Here is a 9,105-nt window from a genome sequence, read left to right as displayed (position 1 = left end):
AAGGTAGGTGCCGGCTTACCGGGGGCTGTGCCGCGCTGCGCAGCAGTACATAGCCCTTGCCCCGCCGGACCCTTGCGAGATGGCGGCCCTAAGAGGGGGCAGCACCCCGACGGAGGAAAGGGGCAAGCTAGGGTTGCTCTGGTGCAGAGTAGGGGGGTAGGAGGACTGAGCTGGGCGAGGGCGACCCCGGGAAGGAGTGACAACCTGGGACTGCGGAGGAAGGAGGCTCCCCAGACGCAGGAGCTTCGATCGCAGCTGCTGGAGGGACTAGAGGGTGTGAACATATTCCGGTCTCTTTGGCGTCCGGAATGACAGGACTTAGTCTTTCTCTCCAGGGATCTTGTAAATATAAATCTGCTTCTAAGGCAGGCGTGTGTAAGTACATAAATCAATCTGCGTGCGGCTTCACTCTGGCCTTTAATCGACTGCGCTGGGCCCCTGCCGGAGACACCTCCAACCCGCGCCAGAGCGCACTTCTCAGGAGGAAGCTGTGTGCAGGCCCAGACTACCCAGTTATAGCTGAGGAGGTAGAAAGAGAACATTTACACGATTTGTAAGTGGTCCATAAACATGTTCATTGTGCGGAAAAAGAAAGTTTCGCAAATGTAAGCCTATTTCTTAGTACTGTGATGATGGGTAGAGCATAGAATACTGGTAGATAAGAGAGGTCAGCTTTCACAGCCTTCTGATGCCATTTCATTGAATAGAAATTTAGCTACTACTCTTCAGTGGTCTGTTTTGATGGTAGAGAACTATGCATCAAACCTACATTTACCATTGTAAGAAATCCATGTCACCTTTTTTTGCATTTAGTAAAAGGACTCAATTTTCAAACAAAACCATAAGCACTCTTCGGTATTTCTTTAATTGAAACAGTTCAACTCAAAATATTTATGAAGTTGTGGTTTTGACTCCAGTGACAATTTTTCTTTACTAGAAGATGATTTCTTTATGTAAACAGGAAACAGTTTTCTTATGCAAACACACAAATTTACTTTAATATGTTGTTTTTTTGTCATGATCAGATACTTTATGCAAAAGGGAGGATTATATTGCATTAGTTTGGGATTTACTCAATATGTTTTCTGTTGTGCAGGTTCACCTTAGGCATTTTTGCCAATGCTACTTTCAATGTAACTTAAAAATTATTTTATTTCAAGCACTGTTTATTATCTGATTTAAAGATATGTAACTAGAGGAGGTGAGAATTGAGTCCTACTGTAGTAAACAGTTTTTAACATTATTATTCACAGAGATGTGGGTACTTAAGAATTTTTCTTTGCATAATATTTATCAAGTTGTTCTGAAATAATACAAAACAGAGATGCCATTTCATTTTAAAAATATTGCCTTAACATTAATGCATGGTGTGTTATCATGAGCTCTGTAAATTCTTTACTTTTTAGCCCATGAAAATGTCCTATTGACATTTACTTTATTACTGAGGCCACATAGTTAGTGCTAACTTTGGGATGTTGTGTTAATATTTTCTGGGGCATTCATGCAGTTGTTTGTTTCTTTGATGGAGTGTCATTTTTTTTAAGTTCTTTGAAGTTCTCAATTTTTAAATATTTTTTAAAAATATTGATTTTAGAGAGAGGAAGGGGGAGAGAGAGAGAGAGAGAGAGAGAGAGAGAGAACAAACAAACATTGATTTATTGTTCCACTCATTTATGCATTCATTGGTTGATTCTTGTATGTGCCCTGACGGGGTATCAAACCTGCAACTTTGGCATATTGGGAGGACACTTTAACTGAGCTACCGGGCCAGGGCCTGATGGGAGTGTCTTTTGACTCTTGAGTTCAGGCAAGATCTTGAATGTGAAGTTAAGGACATATAAAGGCTTTTTATGCACTTGAAAATGCAATGTAATGTGCCTTTCCTACCCAGAAGACTGGGTGGGAAAAGAATTGAGAGATGTAGTAGTCACATATTGTGCTTAATATATTACTTTAATTTACTAGCTCTAATATATGAATCTAGTGAGGCATTCTGAAACATAAGTGAGGAATTCTATTAACATTCATTTGATTCTCCTTTGTTGTTGTTGTTGTTTTATTGATTTCAGAGAGGAAGGGAGAGGAGGAGAGAGAGAGAAATAGAAACATCAATGATGAGAATCACCAATTGATTGGCTCTTGCACGCCACCACTGGGGATGATGGAGCCTGGACCTCGACCTTGACCAACTGGGAATCAGTGACCTCCTGATTCATAAGTCATTGCTCAACCACTGAGCCATGCTGGCTGGGCTGATTCTCCTTTTTAACCTATTTCAATCTCTGAACTCACCCATAACCCAATCCCCTGTGACTAATCAGTACTACCATTCAAAAATTAACACAACATGGAAAAACTGCAGGCATTTTAATATAGGAAAAAGGCAAATCCTTTTCAATTTGATGAATCAATATATAAAATCAAGTATTTAAAATTCTGGAGAAGGCCAGCAATCTCTGTGTTGACTTCAGGTTGAGTAAGAATACCTACCTTGAGTATATGTACACCAGGAGCAGTTAAATACGTTTATCACATGGCAGCTAATTAGTAAAGATCATAGCCTTTTTAAAGCAACTTTCTAGCTGAAGAAAAAGAACAATAAAGCAATATGAACACAACTTCTTTTCATGATTTACTGGTTGGGCAGTGAGTCCATTCATTGTATTTTCGTATTTTATCTGTCTAAAATGTTTACATTTAAAAGTAAGATGTTTAAACAGTATTGGGTTATCTTCTTGTCCACACATCACAGAATATGTACCTTTTAAACTAAAGTTTTAAAACCTAGATTTTAAAAAGAGAACAACTACATATCAGCAATTATAGAAGACAAAGGGACTTGTATCTCCGAAAATGAAATGTTATTTGGCCACTCTTGAGTTGCCTTAGCTGGGTCTAATATGAGGAAATTCTAAAAGAATGGGGGCTACTTATACTGGAGAAGAACACTATACATGTTGCAGAGAGTGATTTTGGAATCTATCCAGACTCACTTCTAAAATAAAAATTTAAACAGCTGTGTTTTAGAAATGCTTGTGCACAATTCTCTTAGAATAGATTGGGCTGATGCTTGAGGTGCCTTTAGTCCTTAATGCTGCAATTGTTCTATTTATATTTTAGGATAAACATTTATGAATTTGGGGAAAAGTACCTTAGTTACAATATGCTTGTTTATTGAACATTTCAAGAACACTGTATTATAGTTATTTTACTAAGGCAAAGATGATAGAGTCTGCAACTCAGAGAAATAAAAGGAATTAGTTTCAAAACTCTATCGTAGTTTAAGTTCTGTTAAGAAAAAATTATTGGAGCCTGACACTGAGCAGTCCCTAATGTGTTTGAACTTTGGGGGAATTGAAGATATTGTATTTGGCAAAAGAACATTTTAGAGCATGTAGAGATTTAGTAAAAAAATATTTCATGATTTGAAAAAAAGGAAAATCATTCTCATTTCCCAGCAAACAACAATATGTCTATTTTTATTACAGCACACCTTTGCGAGCTTCCTAGGCTACAAAAAGGGCTGCCAACTCCATGATGTAGGAAGAACAATTTTCAGAATACAGTGAAATTGCAGGCTAAGGTACAGAATAACTAGAGGCTATAGGAGTTATTGTTCTAATTCTTTTTTAATTTTCTTAGTATATGGGACTGACATTATTTCTTCGCCATTTATTATTATACTCCACCATTAAAATGTAAAATTCTGTATGTATAGCACAAGCTTTATTTCAATGCTGATTTTATAAATTGTAAGCCTGCTGGTTTACTTTAATGTTGATTTAAAAAATATTTTAGCTTATTGCATATTGGAAAAATGTCTGAGTTGGATATATTGCATTACATAATGTTAATATAGTTTTACTAGAAAAAACTATTACCTGTTGCATGCACTACATGTTCGATAATAAATCCAATGGCTTTCAAAGAATGGAAAAATAAAATTAATTTATTCTGAAAAATTATCCAGGTTATTGGAATTATTCTGAGTCATATATTTGGGTCAATTATAAGATCAAAAATAAAAATCCTTCTCAGAAAGGTTACTGATTTGTTAAAATTAGAAAGATAAATACCAGATCTCCCTCCTTAGTGATCATTGTGATTATTATTGCACTATTTACAAGAAATGGGGTCCTGACCAAAGTTGTGTTCTATCACAGTAACTTATATTTCAATCTCAAGTTATAGGTGCACATAATTTTCACATATATTGTTTTAGTTATTACAATGACCCTGAAGTAAAATATTAGCCCTAATTAATGATTTTTTTTTCATTCATTCAACAGGTATAGGGCACATTTTTTGGGTGAATTACAGTTCTAGAGCAAGATCACATTTCTTGTCATTAAATCCTCAAACCCTAATAGCTGGTGGCAAACTCCAATGTCTTGGTTGGTGATAAAATGAAGGGAGCCCAGTGTGACAATAGGAAATGGTGGAAACTGAGCCTACAAAGTAAATGTTTCTCTTTGTAAGGAATACCTGATGCTCAGCTCTAGCTCATGTTGCTTTGTTGTGGGACTCATGGTGGCCAAATTTTCTAATTTTTTAAAAACATTATTCATTTTAGTATTGAAAACGTATTTTAAAAATTAAGTGTTGCCCTAGCTGGATTTGGTTAGAGGATCAGCCCGCGTACTGAAGGGTCATTGGGTTTGATTCCAGTCAAGGGCACGTACCTCCTACCTCCGTTGCAGGCTAGATCCCCTGCCCAGGTTGGGGTAGGTGCGGGAGGCAACCAATTGATGTGTCTCTCTCACATCAATGTTTCTCTCTGTCTGTATCTACCCTTCCCTTCCACTGTCTCTAAAAAAATCAATGGGGAAAAAATATCCTTGGGTGAGGATTAACAAACAACAATAATAATAAAAGTTGTGGTGACTGCAGAAAATAATGCTGCTGCTGGCAACACAAGGGCTACAAAGAGAAAGAAGTAACCAGATAATTATGCTGTGAGATACATAAGTCCAGGGTGCTATGGAAGAACAAAGGAGAAGTGCTCATTAGGGGAGGTTCCAAGAGAACTTTGATAAATTCGGGGGCAGGCCTGGTGGATGAAGGTAGGTGTATATAAAGGCACAGGGCAAAAGAGGGAGCAACAGTTGAGGGAAGTGCAGGCTGAAATAACCATAGTGGTTTGGGATCCAGTGGTCTGCCCAGCCAATAGGAGATGTGGCCTAGAACTGCTCCTCTTCAATGGGTTTCCTATGAACTGCCATCTCTGAGGCCCTGCCTCTTTGCCTGGTGACACACGAGCACAGGTTTTCATGATTTGGACAAGGAAGTAGAAGAGCTGTGCATTTCAGCATCTGTTTAATTTATCTTCTTTAGAGGCTGGCCTAGGAAGCTGCCTCCTTTCAGGCACTTAATAACTCTTTAATCAGGGTGTATTGAATAAATGGATAAATCATGAAATATATTATTTTGTTAAATTGTTTTGTTTTTGTTGATTAGTTTTGTTGATATAGTTCTACTAGGCCAAATGGAAGGGGCCATTGGATGCTGTGACACAGGATACAGCTGGAAGTCAACCTGGCAGAATGAGCAAGAGCCCTGTTTTGTTTGGAGTCAGCAGACATGAATTAGATTCATTTACACCCTTACTAGGACACGTGTCCTTTGATGCAGGTTTCTCTCCCATTGTACCTGTATGGGGATAAATGTCTACTTTAGAGTATGGTAGTAAGGGGAAAACATATTTTTGTGAAGCCTTAACATAGTACTTGACTTTAGAAATGCTTAGTTCAAACTTTGGATTGTTTCTTGGTCGTCAGATGCTTTCTGCAGGCCTGTATGTCTAAAAGTCTAAAATCCTCTGAAAAATGTCTCATATTTGTCTAACAGGTTACAGCCTCAAAAGACTGTCACATATATTGGATCCTTTGATCCTCATGGTAATCTATCCTAATATATAAAAAGCCAGGGGCCATCACGACTGAAACAACTGAACAGATGACCGAACAGCAGGTTGGATGGGGCAACAAGGTCAGCAGGGGGGTTAGTGAGGGACAACCAAACGACTGAACAGCAGGCTGCATGGGGCAACCAGGCTGGCAGAGGGGGGCAGTTAGGGGTGATCAGGCAGGCAGGCAGGTGAGCAGTTAGGAGCCAGTGGTCCCGGATTGTGAGAGTGATGCCCGACTGCCGGTTTAGGACATCCCCTGAGGGGTCCCGGATTGGAGAGGGTGCAGGCTGGGTTGAGGGGACCTCCCCCACCCCCCGTGCATGAATTTTGTCCATCAGGCCTTTAGTATATATATAAAAGCCTAAGAGACTGTTATGACCGAACAACTGGAACGACTGGTTGACCAGTTGCTATGACGTGCACTGACCACCAAGGGGCAGATGCTCAATGCAGGAGCTGCCCCCTGGTGTTCAGTGTGCTCCCACAGCCAACCTCCCACGGTCCATCCCCCCGGCTGGTCCCTCCCCCTGGCCAGCAGGCCCTGATCGGCCTGGCCCTGATTGGTCCAGACCTGAATGGCCCTGATTGCCAGCCAGGCCAGGGACCTCACCCATGCGCAAATTTGTGCACCGGGCCTCTAGTATCATTAATAACGACAGTCATCATTGCTAACACTTACTTAGCACCTCTGGCATGCAAGAAATAGTTTCTATCAATGAACTCTCCTTAACTTGTCCAGGTCACACAGCTAATAAATGGTGTTCTTAAGAACAACAGCCACAATAACAACATCAATAGCCACCATTGATTGTGCTTTCATTCTGTTCTAGGTACTTTGTATGTATTATCTCAGTTAATCCTCACCAAGCCCCCAAGGAAATAGGTCCTATTTTTTTCTCTGTGTAGCTGGGTAGTTTCAAAGTGACATTGCTAAGAAATAGGACTTAAAATCCAGATGTTCTAGTTGCCATTTTTCCCTGACAGTTCCCAATAAAACTTAGGCTATTTTTACCCATGTTGGATAAACCAGGACTTTAGAGTGTCCCACCCTATTGATATAAAAACCCAGGATTAAAGGAAAGTTATAGAAAAGAGAAGTGACATATTTCAGTGGCACATTTCAGTCTCCAGCCCCCAATGTAAGAAATATTGCATTTTTAAAAGTGAATTTGGATTTTTACAAATAAACTAGAGGCCCACTGCACAAATAAACTAGAGGCCCTCAGCCCAGCCTGCACCCTCTCCAATCTGGGACCCCTCAGGGGATGTCCGACTGCCGGTTTAGGCCTGATCCCACAGGGATCGGGCCTAAACCAGCAGTCGGACATCCCTCTCACAATCCAGGACTGCTGGCTCCCAACCACTCGCCTGCCTGCCTGCCTGCCTGATTGCCCCTAACCACTTCTGCTTGCCAGCCTGATTACCCCCTAACCACTCCCCTGCCAGCCTGATTGATACCTAACTGCTCCCCTGCCAGCCCGATTACCCCCAACTGCCTACCCCTGCCGGCCCGGTCACCCCCAACTGCCCTCCCCTGCCTGCCTGGTTGCCCCCAACTGCCCTCCCCTGCAGGCCTGGTCGCCCCTAACTGTCCTCCCCTGCTGGCCTGATTGCCCACAACTGCCCTCCCCTGCTGGCCATCTTGTGGTGACCATCTTGTGTCAACATGGGGGCGGTCATCTTGTGACCACATGGGGGTAGCCATCTTGTATGAGGGCATGATGGTCAATTTGCATATTACCTCTTTATTATATAGGATTACTGTATTATTTAATGCCTTGAAGAGGTAATAAGATTATATAAAAAATATATATTAGAATGTTTATTCTATTCACCACAGATGAATTAAGTCTGTTATATGCAACCAAATCTCACTTGTTTTCCACAATATAGTCTACCTTGTTTTGTGCTTCTTCATTCACTTAATTCCCAAATGTTCATTGAGCACTTTTATGTCTAGCACTTATATGCTAGACCAGGGGTGGGCAAACTTTTTGACTCGAGGGCCACAATGGGTTCTTAAACTGGACCGGAGGGCCGGAACAAAAGCATGGATGGAGTGTTTGTGTGAACTAATATAAATTCAAAGTAAACATCATTACATCAAAGGGTACGGTCTTTTTTTTTTTTTTTAGTTTTATTCATTTCAAACGGGCCGGATCTGGCCCGCGGGCCGTAGTTTGCCCACGGCTGTGCTAGACACTGAAAATACAATGAGTAATAAGGTGTAGTCCCTATTTTAAAGAGCATATAATCTGGTGAGTAAACTGAGACACAAATAAGCATAATTGCTGTGCAACATGATAAATACTGTATGTGAATGTAGAAGAGCTATAGAGCCATAGGGAGCAACTCTATTCTCTGTGCTTGGTTACGGACAGCAGGGTTCCAGTTGAGCTGGTTCTGGTAGGGATTCAGTAGGAGATAGGCCCTCCAGACCGAGGAGGGCCTGTTCATGAGGGCAAGATCACAGGTATTCAGGAGAAGCAAGAGTATGGTGGGAGGGCTGAACTGGATGGGCAATGAGAGGAGTGACCAGTGGTGGGACTGGCAGGCCTTCCAGTGAGATTATAAAAGGCATAGGGGCAAAACTAAGGAGTTTAGAAAATAATTTGTGCAGACAAATCTACCTATACAGGAAATTTAGGCAAGGCAATACTACTTTTATATTTTCCCTTCAAACTATTCAATTTAGCACATGTATTGGGAGAACAATAGAAGTCAGCACATAAGGTATAGTTTTATTAATTTTTTCTACCCTATAATCTAAAAAAAACTCTTCGTGATGCAAAAATCATAGTACTTTATTTAATTTTCTTCTTTCTTTTGGTAGTGTTTATATGGTTTTTATCTTGTTACCTCTTTTATAAACTTTTCAAGGAGGACCATGTCACTTAGCTTTTCCTTTATTATTAATGAAATACTAGTACACTATAAAGAAATGTAGGAAAAAGGGGAAAAATTTACCCAGAATGCCACAATATGAACCTAGCCATTGATAATATTTTTCATATAAAATAGGTGTATTTTATGAAGTCAAAATCATGCTTTCTAGCTTGTTGTCAATTGCCTTTTCAAGAATATGCTACTGTATTTATCTGCCTTCCTCAGTCATTAGTACAGGATACCAGGAGAGTGTTCAGTCCAACCTAGTTGCTCAATTATGGTATGCAATGACTCTGTCAGTTATTTTTTCT

At 40.4% G+C, this 9,105-nt stretch overlaps 1 protein-coding gene across 7 annotated transcripts in view; it reads left to right on the top strand.

The window, feature by feature from the left end:
- TNFRSF19 (tumor necrosis factor receptor superfamily, member 19) overlaps positions 1 to 9,105 on the top strand; it is a 108,577-nt gene that overhangs the window by 10,381 nt on the left and 89,091 nt on the right. The window contains exon 2 of one of the 7 annotated variants that reach the window (XM_005877285.2): positions 3,489 to 3,583. The exons of 4 other annotated variants lie outside the window; for them this stretch is intronic. The gene's annotated coding sequence lies outside the window, so the exon portion shown is untranslated. Of the gene's footprint in view, positions 1 to 296; positions 376 to 3,488; positions 3,584 to 5,967; positions 5,989 to 9,105 lie in introns of those variants that run through there. 2 more of the 7 variants (XM_005877287.2, XM_014548586.1) reach the window with 2 other exon arrangements.

This window comes from Myotis brandtii, unplaced genomic scaffold, assembly GCF_000412655.1.
Source record: "Myotis brandtii unplaced genomic scaffold, ASM41265v1 scaffold516, whole genome shotgun sequence".
NCBI classification, from domain to species: Eukaryota; Metazoa; Chordata; class Mammalia; order Chiroptera; family Vespertilionidae; genus Myotis; species Myotis brandtii.
Note: the sequence above shows the minus strand (reverse complement) of the source record. Positions and strands in the feature narration are given on the sequence as shown.